This window comes from Panulirus ornatus, chromosome 46 (assembly GCF_036320965.1).
Source record: "Panulirus ornatus isolate Po-2019 chromosome 46, ASM3632096v1, whole genome shotgun sequence".
Classification (NCBI taxonomy): Eukaryota; Metazoa; Arthropoda; class Malacostraca; order Decapoda; family Palinuridae; genus Panulirus; species Panulirus ornatus.
In genome coordinates this window covers 4,770,386-4,782,910 of record NC_092269.1, presented here as the reverse complement: position 1 = coordinate 4,782,910, position 12,525 = coordinate 4,770,386, and the positions used below count along the sequence as shown (strand labels likewise).

General features: G+C 45.1%; 1 protein-coding gene across 3 annotated transcripts in view; it reads left to right on the top strand.

The window, feature by feature from the left end:
* Positions 1 to 12,525, top strand: part of LOC139763092 (uncharacterized) — a 204,360-nt gene that overhangs the window by 61,161 nt on the left and 130,674 nt on the right. The window contains exon 1 of one of the 3 annotated variants that reach the window (XM_071688723.1): positions 5,561 to 5,582. The exons of the other annotated variants lie outside the window; for them this stretch is intronic. The gene's annotated coding sequence lies outside the window, so the exon portion shown is untranslated. Of the gene's footprint in view, positions 1 to 5,560; positions 5,583 to 12,525 lie in introns of those variants that run through there. 3 annotated transcript variants of the gene reach the window in all.

Below are 12,525 nucleotides of genomic sequence, written 5' to 3'. Positions count from 1 at the left end.
CGCCAATCCTCAGCACCTCACCATGAGTCATACATACATTAAATAACCTTACCAACCAGTCAACAATACAGCCCACCCCCTTTTTAATAATTCCACAGCAATACCATCCAAACCTGCTGCCTTCCCGGCTTTCATCTTCCGCAAAGCTTTTACTACCTCTTCTCTGTTTACCAAATCATTTTCCCTAACCCTCTCACTTGCACACCACCTCAAACCCAAACACCCTATATCTGCACTCTGTCATCAGACACATTCAACAAACCTTCAAAATACTCATTCCATCTCCTCTCAACATCACCACTACTTGTTATCACCTCCCCATTTACGCCATTCACTGAAGTTCCCATTTGCTCCCTTGTCTTACGCACCCTATTTACCTCCTTCCAGAACATCTTTTTATTCTCCCTAAAAATTTAAATGATAGTCTCTCACCCCAACTCTCATTTGCCCTTTTTTTCACCTCTTGCACCTTTCTCTTGACCTCCTGTCTCTTTCTTTTATACTTCTCCCACTCAATTGCATTTTTTCCCTGCAAAAATCGTCCAAATGCCTCTCTCTTCTCTTTCACTAATACTCTTACTTCTTCATCCCACCACTCACTACCTTTCTAAACAGCCCACCTCCCACTCTTCTCATGCCACAAGCATCTTTTGCGCAATCCATCACTGATTCCCTAAATACATCCCATTCCCCCCCCACTCCCCTTACTTCCATTGTTCTCACCTTTTTCCATTCTGTACACAGTCTCTCCTGATACTTCTTCACACAGGTCTCCTTCCAAGCTCACTTACTCTCACCACCTTCTCACCCCAACATTCACTCTTCTTTTCTGAAAACCCATACTAATCTTCACCTTAGCCTCCACAAGATAATGATCAGACTTTCCCTCCAGTTGCACCTCTCAGCACATTGACATCCAAAAGTCTCTCTTTCGCACGCCTGTCCAATTAACACGTATCCAATAATGCTCTCTGGCCATCTCTCCTACTTACATAAGTATACTTATGTATATCTCGCTTTTTAAACCAGGTATTCCCAATCATCATCCTTTTTCAGCACATAAATCTACAAGCTCTTAAACCATTTCCATTTACAACACTGAACACCCCATGCTTTACCAATTATTCCCTCAACTGCCACATTACTCACCTTTGCATATATATATATATATACCGTACGGGTGATCGTATATATATATATTATATATATATATATATATATATTTATATATATTATATATATATATATATATATATATATATATACACGTATACCGTCCACATCAATGATCCTAGACACGCACTTAGTCATTAAGAGAAGCGACGCGCTGCGACACCGCCGTCTTCGCCTTCGAGTGTATCGCTAAGCAACAGCGACGCCCTTGGGAGCCCTGCCACTGCCCCTTCTGAATGTCAGAACCCGTGGGTTCGGGTTCCCAACCCCCCCTTCACCCACCCTACTGTCTCGGCCCCCTACCCCTACTGTCTCCCCACGCCCTTCAGCTTCCAAGGCCATAGCCTGCCTCCCTCCGTACAAGCTGGGGAGAAAGCTGCTTCTCTCTCTCTCTCTCTCTCTCTCTCTCTCTCTCTCTCTCTCTCTCTCTCTCTCTCTCTCTCTCTCTGGATGGGCTCCTTGTTGGGAGAGGCCCATCAAGGGCACGGCGATGGGGCACAGTGGTGGGGCGTAACTGATCGGGACATAGAGGTGGGGCGTGGTGATGGGACATAGTCGTGTGATACAGTCGTAGAATTCATGGTAGGACACAGTAGCAAGAGACAGTGATGAGAAACACAGAGGTTTAACACAGTGGGAAAGCATAGAGAAGAGGGACATAGAGGTTTAACACAGTGGGAAGGCATAGAGAAGGGGGACACAGAGGTTTAAGACAGTGGGAAGGCATAGAAAAGGGGACACAGGTTAAATTCAGTGAGAAGGCATAGAAATGGGGGACCTAAGGGGAACACAGAGGTTTAACACAGTAGGGAGGCATAGAAAAGGGGTAAGCAAAGGTTTAACACAGTGGGAAGGCATAGAGAAGTGATGCACAGATGTTTAACACAGTGGGAAAGCATAGAGAAGAGGGAACTTGATAGGACACTAGGAAAGTCTAGTAATGGCACAGTTCTTCTTTGCCATATTTGGGGCACAGTTAGGACACACTGTCATACAGGTATTGGACACATCAGCGTAATGTATATATACAGAATACGTGATCCAGACGTGACTCATACATCAACCAGAGTTGATCAACCTTTCACCATCCACTTCCACAATTATGTGGCTTGTAAACCTATTGATAGGATCAGTTAAAGTAGTTAACGTCAAGTTATAACCAGTTCAAAGATCTTGAACACCTTCTCTCGATATTTAAAAGTTGATTCACTCTTTCTACTTCATCTTTACGGAACTATTTAGTTCATGCTGGAATGATCACGCAGAAGGCGCTGACGAAGTTGCAGTTCACCAAAGGGATTTGGAAGATACCACATGGGAAAGACAGATAACAGGAGACCTAAGGGCTCGTAAGGAGGTTATCTGTAAACCCAAAGATACGAGATAGCAAGACAAGAAGGTGAAAGAAAGATAGCCACATTAGAAATGTGTTTTTGGTGGGTTTCTTTCTTGGTGATGGAATGTGTATTGCAGGCCTTACCGATAGACGTGATGTTTATAACGCTGTAGAAGTGATGTTTATAACACCCCCCCTCCATAGAAGTGATGTTTATTATCCCAAGAAGACGTGTCAGCAACAGGCCCCACGTCAAAGACACGGGGGCGGGGCAGGGCCTGACGTGGGCCTGTTTATTTGGTAGGACGAGAAGCGTGACCTGCGTATGTTGGGACGATGTCTGATCTTCTGGTGTGTTGATGTACGTGGCGTTTGTGTGGCTGTACTGTGGTCAGTATTATGATCATTATTATTGTCATTATTATCATTATCATTATTGTTATTATTATTATTATTAGTAGTAGTAGTAGTAGTGGTAGTATTATTATTATTATTATCATTATTTTTATTATTATCATTATTATTATTATTATTATTATTATTATTATTATTATTATTATTATTGTTATTAATATTACTATTATTATTATTATTATTATTATTAGTAGTAGTAGTAGTAGTAGTAGTAGTGGTAGTAGTATTGTTATTATTATTATCATTATTATTATTATTATTATTATTGTTATTATTATTATTATTATCATCATCATCATTATTATCATCATCATTATTATCATTGTATTATTATCATTGTTATCATTATTAAATTGTGCTGTGTTGGAGATACAGTCTTCGTAAAAAGGGGAAAAATCATAACATTTACAAAGTTTGTTTTGTGACTGGATTCTCAAATGTAATTTCGTCAAAAGTTTAGGAAAAAAGAAAAAGTATCCTCGTAGATTATATCATTTGTACTCATTTTCGACGTTATTTTAAACCAGTTTGAAGATAAGGATTTATCATAATCGAACGATGTATTGTATATACTTTATAATAGAGGTAATTATAAGGAAGTGCATTTTTATTTTTATTTTTGAGGTGGAGGGAGCTAGGAAGTCAGTGAGATGAATGATCTATGAAACAATATATTTTTTTTCTTTACGAACTGACCATAATATGTGTTGGTGTGTGTGTGTGAGAACCCCCCCCTCTCTCTCTCTCTCTCTCTCTCTCTCTCTCTCTCTCTCTCTCTCTCTCCTCCCCGCGCGCCAGCATCTTTGTATTCTAAATTGTTTGATTGATAGTCTTGCGAACGAATTAAAGGACATTAACTGTTTTGTGCTCACTCTTGCCCATCTCCCCCGCGATGAGTAAGGTGAAGAAAAAGATAATGATATGAGAGAAGAGAGAGAGAGAGAGAGAAGAAGATAGAGAAGAGAGAGAGAGAGAGAGAGAGAGGGCAGTATAATTAAGTAAAATAAGCATCATGCCTACCACATGTTCTGGTATTATATATATATATATATATATTAATATATATATATATATTATATATATATATATATATATATAATATATAATATATATGAAATGGTTGTTACCGGACTCCTCCTGCGAGCGACAAGTCACCAACTTTGGAGAGGCTTTATCAAATGATGATACACTCTCGTTAATGAGCTACACACTCCAGAGAAGCCTGCATTGCCCTGCTACTGGAAGTAGCGCATCATTGGTCCTACGTTGATAATGAATAAATGAATATCGCTAAAGAAACATGCGCGTTTATGTTACCGTTGTGTAAATTATTATCATTATTATCTATTATTATTATTATTATTATTATTATTATTATTATTATTATTTTGATGAACAAAGACAGAATATTTGATAATTACTTCATCTCTTGTGCTTAATATTGATCACTGATTGATGCTATGAAGGATTAGTGTGAATTATGTTTTCGTGTATTTTAGCGAGGTTTTAATTCTTTTTCTGTGTCGTTTCCCGCCTTTGCGAGGTAGCGTCTGGAACATACGACTGAAGAGAGGAAAGAAAAAAAAATATTCTACTCATGGCTCCTTATTCTGTTGCGGCTTAGAACATAAAAAAGTGATGATACAGGAGGGGAGGATATCCCAGACCTACACCTAGTTCGTGTTCTTCATATATATATATATATATATATATATATATATATATATATATATATAAAATAACGAAATATACCATTGAATTACTCATTATATATTCATGAATAAACATGACATAGAACTTACTCATTTGCTATTCACATAACCACATCTCATCGAGACGAACTCACTCCAAGCGAGTGTGTTATGAACATGATTTCGCGTGAGTGCGTTGGTGTCTGTTGAGTTATGTGTACGTTGGGGCTGAAAGAGTCGGCTTCTGTCTCGTTATTAGCGAGGACACGCGAGGTAAACAAGTGTGTGTGTGTGTGTGTGTGTGTGTGTGTGTGTGTGTGTGTCTGTGTGTGTGTGTGTGTGTCATTACCTGTCGCGGGTCAATTGAGGTGTTTATGTTTGCTGGCATCTCTCTACTCTTCTCATCTCACTCTCTCTCTCTCTCTCTCTCTCTCTCTCCTCTCTCTCTCTCTCTCTCAACAAGGGAACTACGTGCCCTTATTTCTTTGCCAGCCTGGAATGGCTTTGGCGTTACCGAACTCCGCCTTGCGCGGAGTGATGAGTCCCCCTCTGGCCAAGCTTTATTCATCAGTTCAGACTCTCTAGAGAGGACTTCCTCACTCTAAAGGAGTCTGCATTTCCCTGCTACTGGAAGTGGCGCAGCCTTGGAGTGTGCAGAAACCTTTGGAATAATGCTGGGTAACATAGAAATTGATCCTCTGGGGTAATTATAATCAATGATAATAGATAATTGACTTTAATTACCTTACGTGTCATTATAATGTCAAGCTGTGCTAAGCTGTTAAGGTGTTTGATGATATCATTAATGTGTATTTTCCTCCTCATTTGCAGGTAAGATGTGTCGATGAAGTTGACTGACTCCGTTCATGATGCGTGGAGCATGAAGGAGGCGTGGTGTTGGGTAAGGAGGATGTCTTCTGTCATGGGCTAAAAGGATTGAGTCGTGAACCAAAGGATTGAGTTATGAGGTAAAGGATTGAGTCGTGAACCAAAGGATTGAGTTATGAGGTAAAGGATTGAGTCGTGAACCAAAGGATTGAGTTATGAGGTAATGGATTGGGTTGTAAAGGATTGAGTTGTAAAGGGTTGAGTTTTAAGTCGAAGAGGTTGTGTTATGAGCCCACCCGTGTTATCATGGCTAGGATAACGTGTAGGAAGTTATCAAATGGAGTCTATTCACACATTAAGCCATTTTCCCGTACCATTATCCCTGGTGGGTGTTACATTATATCAATATGGCTGACAAGGCATATATCACAAGGGGAGGGATCCAGTGAGCCATCTCTCCCTGGAGCATCTGTCTGGGGACGTGTTTACATGTCTGTTTGTTTGCTCGATTTGCCCTCCTGAGTTGTTTACGTGTCTGCATATCTGCTGGATCTGTTGTACGAGTCGTTGTTTACACCTGCGTGTCTGCTTGTTCTCTGTCGGGTTTATTGTTTACACCTGAGTGTCTGCTTGTTCTGCTGTCGGGTTTATTGTTTACACCTGCGTGTCTGCTTGTTCTGCTGTCGGGTTTATTGTTTACACCTGAGTGTCTGCTTGTTCTGCTGTCCGGTTTATTGTTTACACCTGAGTGTCTGCTTGTTCTGCTGTCCGGTTTATTGTTTACACCTGAGTGTCTGCTTGTTCTGCTGTCCGGTTTATTGTTTACACTGCCCAGTGTCTGCTTGCTCTGCAGCTCGTGTGTGCTCGCTGCTTCTTTCGTCCATTTTTTGTTCTCTCTCTCCTTTTTGCTTGCTTGAGGGCCAGCAGGCAGCGTCCTGCTGCTGCTGCTGGTGTATAATATTACTGTGGGGGTCTGGCTAGGGGGGAGGGGGCGGCCTGAGAGAGAGAGAGAGAGAGAGAGAGAGAGAGAGAGAGAGAGAGAGAGAGAGAGGACACGTGTGCTGTGTGTGTGTGTGTGTGTGTGTGTGGGTGTGTGTGTGCCTGTGGGTGGGGGAGTGAGGGAGGGAGGGCTGAGGCATTATCATCATCATCCACCACCTCCTCGCCGCCCACGCCCACGCCCACGCCTACGCCCTTCATCAGCGCAAGGCCAAGCGGTGACTGTTGAATTGGCTGCCAAGGTCAGTAGCGGGCGGCTCCCCCCCCCTCCTCCCCCCCTCCTCCTGGCGTTGCATAACGCGGGAGAGGATCCAAGCACCTCTCTCTCTTCTCTCTCTCTCTCTCTCTCTCTCTCTCTCTCTCTCTCTCTCTCTCTCTCTCTCTCTTGTGGGAGGGGGAGGGAGTGAGAGAGAGATATGATCTCTCATAAAGCAGTGGGAAGTGTGCTGGTTTTGGTGTGTGTGTGTGTGTGTGTGAGTGTGTGTGTGCTGTGTGTGGATGTTGTGGGTGTGTGTGTGTGTGTGTGTGGTGTGTGTGTGTGTGTGTGTGTGTGTGTGTGTGTGTGCGTGTGTGTGGATGTGTGTGTGTGTGTGTGTGTGTGTGTGTGTGGATGGTAGAGCCCAGAGCTGGACTTCCCCTTCACGGCGCACGAAGGGAAGGACGAAAGGGGGCATGTGAGGGGAAGGGTGAGGGCTGGTCGTCAGGCCTCCCTCGAAAGTGATGTCATCTAAAGGCACCCATTCCCCCTTCACTCTTCCCGCGCCCCGCCCCGCCGCGCCCCTCACTGCTTGCGACATCGGGCAGTGCCCGAGCATGCAGTGACATGCAAAGTGCCTTCACTGCTTGCCACATCCGACTATGTCGTGTGACATCAGGGTCTCCCCCTCATGGTCGTTCATATGAACTTGCCACATCAAATAACCCTCCTCCTCCTCTCCTCCTCCTCCTCCTCCTCCTCCTCCTCCTCCTCCCTCCTCCATCCTCCTCCTCCTCCTCCTCCATCCTCCTCCTCCTCCATCCTCTTCCTCCATCCTCCTCTCCATCCTCCTCCTCCTCCTCCTCCTCCTCCTCCTCCTCCTCCTCCTCCTCCTTCATCATCCTCCATGTTTTTCGGGCCTGGTCCCCCGCGACCTTTGCGTACCCAAGCACTCTGCTCTTGCCACAGTACACTGCCACAGCTCTACCACACACACACACACACACACACACACACAACACACACCACAGTGACGTGCCAAGCACTCTGCTCTTGCCACAGTACACTGCCACAGCTCCACCACACACACACACACACACACACACACACACACACACAGACACACACACACACACAGACACACACACACACACACACCACAGTGACGTGCCAAGCACTCTGCTCTTGCCACAGTACACTGCCACAGCTCTACCACACACACACACACACACACACACACAACCACAGTGACGGGCCAAGATGTTCGTAACTCCACTTAGTGTGTTTTCGTCACGGGGTTCGTAAGGAGACTTCGTGGTAGCTCTGCCTTAAGTTGATGTGAGGTGAGAGTAGGAGGCAGAGTTTGTATGGACGAACGAGCCTTGCTCTCGGTGGTGGCACTGCTGTGGCACTGTTGGTGCTACAGGTGGCTTTGCTGGCACTGCTGGGTGGTAGCGTGTGGTTGTTGGCACTGTTGGTGGCGTGTAGTTGTTGGCACTGTTGGCAGTGCTTCTGAGGTTTTATTTAATACCGTTGGCGCTGATTATTACTGTTGTCACTGTTGTTCCCGTTGGCAATGGTATGTTACCGTTAATAATGATACTGTTGGCAATGTCATCAGCTCAGGTGTGTGTTTTTCGCCCCCGTTGTATCTGTTACCGTTAGTACCGTTGTACACCGCTTCTGTTGTGTCTGCTACTCTTACTGTTACTGGCAATGGTGGGGATAAGTGTTGGCGACGCGTGGTGGTGGTGGAGGAGGTGGTGAAGGCAGTGTTGGAGACCATAATGTTGGCGCGTTAAGCACTAATAAAACGCCTTATCTCTTATCCATCCCGCTAGAAAAAAAAGAAAGATAGATAAATGAAAAAAAAAAAAAAAATAGATCCAGTAGATAAGATTAGGTTAAAAAAGAAGATAAGAAATGATAAATGCATATAACTCGAACGGTAAATAATTATTAACCCCCCCCCCCAGCTCCACCTTCCCCCACCCCCACTCCATAAAAATGAGCGAGCTCTTTTCGATTATTTCGTTTAAGATTTCTTTATATATTTTTTCTTCCTCAAAACAGAATATACATATATAAAAAAAGAAATAAGCCGAAATTACACGTTTAGGACCTGGGGAAAATCGCGTGACCAAGACCCATGAAGCGAACCCACGAGAGAGAGAGAGAGAGAGAGAAGAGAGAGAGAAGAGAGAGAGAGAGAGAGAGAGAGAGAGGTTGATTAGCCACTTGACCTTTCGCGTTGACCTCACAACCGCGCGCGCAACCCCCCCCCCCCCCACTCCCCCACAACCACAACAACAACAATAACAACAACTATTGACAACACGAGCCGTTCTCACAGAGGCCAGGCATGACAATGGTAGTGTGGTGTCCTGATGGTTGTAGAGTTGTGAGTTGTAGCATTGTAGCGGTCATAGATGGACGTACATGGGTTTAGTTAATGATCGTAGTCAGTGTTTTAAGCGGGTTATTGCCGGTATGTTTTTTTTTCAGTGGTTGTTAGTGGGGTTATAGTCAGTGTTTTCAGTGGTTGTTAGCGGTTTATAGTTTTAATGGTTGTTAGCGGCTTATAGTTTTAATGGTTGTTAGCGGCTTATAGTTTTAATGGTTGTTAGCGGCTTATGAGTTTAATGGTTGTTAGCGACTTATAGTCAGTGTCTTTAGCGGTTGTTAGCGGCTTATAGTCACTGCCAAACAGCCTTATTGTTCACCTGTAAGGCACTATCAGCATATACAAGCAGTGAATTGTCAGGACTGGTAGTTAATCACCCTGTTTAGTCGTTCACCTCATTAGGGAGATGGTTAAGATGGCAGATTGCATGATCAATTTGCAAAGATCTAACAGCTCTTCAAATGTCTCAGGTCCTGGTCCCAGGCAACCATTATAGTGCTCCAGGTCTTCAGGTCGAAGACCAGGTCACAGTAGACCACTGGAGTGTCTCAGGTCTTCAGGTCTAGGACCTGTGAGTTGCAGTGGTTTATGACATTAAGGGAAAGAGTGGCTTAATTTGACTTCATAAGGATGGGAGTGTTTGTGAGGAGGACCCAGGGGTGTTGTGTCATGTGGGCGTAGGCGGGGTGTAGCCCAGGGATGGGTGTAAGCCAGGGATGGGTGTAGCCAGGGATGGGTGTAGGCCAAGGATGGGTGTAGCCCAGGGCTGGATGTAGGCCAGAGCTGGGTATAGGCCAGGGATGGGTGTAGGCCAGGGATGGGTGTAGGCCAGGGATGGGTGTAGCCCAGGGATGGGTGTAGGCCAGGACTGGGTGTAGGCCAGGGCTGGTTGTAGCCCAGGGATTTGTGTAGCCCAGGGATTTGTGTAGCCCAGGGATGGGTGTAGCTCAGGGTTAGGTGTAGCCCAAGGGAGAGGGGTGTGAGTATGTCATGAAATGGCACTTGTGAAATGCCACTGTCCCTTATCATCGAAAGTTAACTTCTCACCTGCGGTGGTAAACTGCAGCTCGAACCATCTAGTATAACGCCTCGCTTATATAGAGATATAAGAATTAACCACTATCTCTCTTATATGAGGTGAAGATAAGGCTATTCAAGGTTGAATCTAATGGTCAGGAGCGAAAAAGTTGATGACCATCTCCAATGAGGGACGTCCCTAGAGAGAGTTAGAGTGAGTGGGTAGTGAGCAGTGCCATAAAGAACAGGAGGTTTCAGCAGTGCCCAGCTGTGAAACGGGTCGCGTCAAGAGGCACTGTTACATTGTCTTCCACCTGCGTCTTGAATATGGTCCCTGTGTGCCATTGTTCAAGGCCTTTCCCATCTACAGCTCAACTACTGGATGACGAGCATAACTCTTAGTTACTTTTGCGTGTCGGAGTTCACATGATAACTGCTTGGCTCTAGGTCCATTTGGTGTGAGTGGGAGGAGGGCTTGCCACATTGCTTGATTCAGATGCATATTAAAAACGGAGGTAAAACACCGAAGGTGTAGTTCATATATGACATTGTGATAGCCATATATCCTCACACTGATGTAGTGGATCAGGTCCACAAAAGGGAATGTTTGTAGGTGTTGGGAGAAATATATTTAGATAGGGGATTCCACGCTCTAGCTGTGGAGGGGAAGAAGCAGAGGTCGTAAACCCTCCATTCTGTGAGTTGCCAAGTTTCACGCAATAACTGCAGGTGAAGAAGCTCGTAGGTGGTAAGAAACGAAAGAGGGTAGAGTGATCATCAACTTTATCTGCCTGATTTTCATCACAAGGGGTTCCTTATGTAGCATAACTTGTTTATACTTTGCCCAGGATTGTACGATGAGGGAAGACCGAGAACTTAATAGCATGATTGAAGGGACTCGGTACAATGATCCGAGTTACACACTGCACATGGACTGTGCCGAACTTTTATGATGTTGCTCATATTTTTTTTTCCTTTCCTTTCTCTCTCTCTCTCTCTCTCTCTCTCCTCTCTCTCTCTCTCTCTCTCTCTCTCTCTCTCTCTCTCTCTCTCTCTCTCGGGCAGACGGGAGTCCGAGACCCCTCCGGCTGATTCATTTACGGACTGAACCGACAGATGGGGTCATGACCCTTTAAAGGGAAATCACATAGGAGCAGTCGACACTGCCAACACAAGGAGTGTTGGTGTCGAAGCCTGGAGGATGTGTTATTGCAGGTGGGGGACACCCAGGTTCCTAATGGGTCACCAGGTCAACAGGTGTGGAGGTCACACAGGTCACGTAAAGACCAGATGAGGGGGGGGGGTTACTGGGAGACTTACATCATCCAAAAGCGATGTCTCATAGACCCCTCTGTTGCAAGACATGATACACATTTCCTTGAAGGCATATACATCGATGTTTATGGACGTGTGTTTGCGTATGGTAAGGGGAGGGTTGTGAGGGAGAGGAAGGAGACAGACAGACAGAAACCCAGAGAGACAGACAGACGGGATGCGCGGAGCCTCGAAGAGGGTAAGAATGAGTAAAAGTTTTTTCGAGGTTACGACAGAGATGTGTCTTACATAGCATCCCTAGGACACAGAACAGCGGCGTCTTCTGCACTGTGGCACAGTACCGTCTGTGTTCCTCTGTCAGAATGCCGACATTGTGTTGAAGTACCTTTTCTCGCCCTTTGAGTGCGTCCCATTGTGTTGCAGTGTTGCATAACTGGAGACACCACTCCACTCCACCACCAGCCACCACCACCACCCCACCCGACTCCCCACACACACACACAACACACACACCACCATTTGCAACTGCCGTATTTGAGAGCGTGTGTCGTGACTTACAATACCGATGGTGGCGCTCCAGTGACGCGAGGGCATAAGAGTGCTCTTGCAACTGTTTGTTGCCATAGTAGTTGTGCGTGGAGCGTTGCACCAGACGATCCAACCACCAGTGTTGTTGCAAAATTACCACCAGCCGGATGGTACTACTGCGAATGGTGGTACATAGATACAACAAGCATGTTCTTTGCAACAGTGAGTCACAGATACGTATACGTGTTGCAAGGGGATCAGATTTTTACACACACACACACACACACACACACACACACACACACACACACACACACGATGCAACAGGGATTGCGAGATGTTGCAAGGAGATCTGAGCAAGACGCACTCGTGGTTTGGACCCGTAACCCTTCCGTACACTGCCTCACGGCCCTTGAATTTCGAGTCCTATATCTGTACATATATCCCTCCAACGCCTATAAGGTTAAGAGTTAGCCTCCCCCCCCCCCTTTCCAAAGGCTGTAGACAGAGGTAATTACGACAGGGAATTACGACAGGTATGCGACACACACACACACACACACACACACACATTATATGTGAAATTGAAAACGTTCCTGTTGTTTGTAAGTATTGTACCATGGTGGAGTGAATCAGCTGTTATGTGAAAGATCAGCTGTGCTGC